We start from the raw sequence: 997 nt of genomic DNA, 5'->3' as shown, positions 1-997 counted from the left end.
TTTGCTGAAGAAGACACTCGGTGTTTCCCATGGGCCAGCCAAACACAGAGCTGGGAGCACCTTGAGGCTGTCCTGAGGTGTGTGGGTCCCCTCTGCTGCACCAGCATCCTCTTTGCCAGCTGCTGCCGTGACGAGAGAGGCTTGTGGAGGGGGTTTTGGGATCAAATATCTGTTTACTTTCTCCGTAAGATTTCCCTAAACAGCGTTGGAAAATGCTCCTTCCACAGAGCTCATCGTGGCCGGAACTGACTCAGCTTGCTGCACAAAGAGGGTCTGGGAGCTGAGATCACTAGCCTTGATAACTTGACATCACACTCGACACTGTTTACTGACAAAAAAACCGTATTTTGTTTCCATGTGTGCCCCATGTCACAGTGGTGAGCACAGAGCTCCCAATGCGTCCGCTGCTCCCGCAGCCCCTTGGCTCCCTCGGTCTCACGCAGACCCTTGTGACCCCAAGGCAGACACAAAGACAAATCTGATGTACTTCTCCCAGGCAGATGCTGACAACTCCAGAGCACAAACTGCCAGGCTGGTTTCTCATTCGACTCGGAACTGCTGAGGGCTCAGAGCCACAGCAGGAGCCGTCGCAGCCCAGCCTTACCATCAGCACTTTGCTGCTCAGCCAGGCTCTGCCAGAGGGACCACAAAGCACTGCTTGCCATACACACAAAATCACCCCCTCCCTTTTCCTCCCCTCCTACACAGAGCTAAAATCTACTGGCAGTTCTAAACTGGTTCTTTTTTGTTTGAACTGCTGCATAAATAACCCAACAGACAGCCCGAAGCCCCCGCACACCGACACCTGACAGGGACTCAAGGGCAGATCTCGAGAACAAAGACAAGGCTCCCATGTAAACAAGGCATCAGTCACTGAGACTGTAACATTTAGGCAACACGATTGTGGGGAAACATCGAGAAGGCACCGCTGTGAGAGCTAAACACATCTGAGAGTAAGGGCTGTCCGTGGGCTGCTGCTCGGGAAGCCTCAGGGCCA

The sequence above is a fragment of the Acanthisitta chloris genome, unplaced genomic scaffold, assembly GCF_000695815.1.
Source record: "Acanthisitta chloris isolate BGI_N310 unplaced genomic scaffold, ASM69581v1 scaffold246, whole genome shotgun sequence".
Lineage (NCBI taxonomy): Eukaryota > Metazoa > Chordata > Aves > Passeriformes > Acanthisittidae > Acanthisitta > Acanthisitta chloris.
This window is presented reverse-complemented; position numbering follows the sequence as displayed.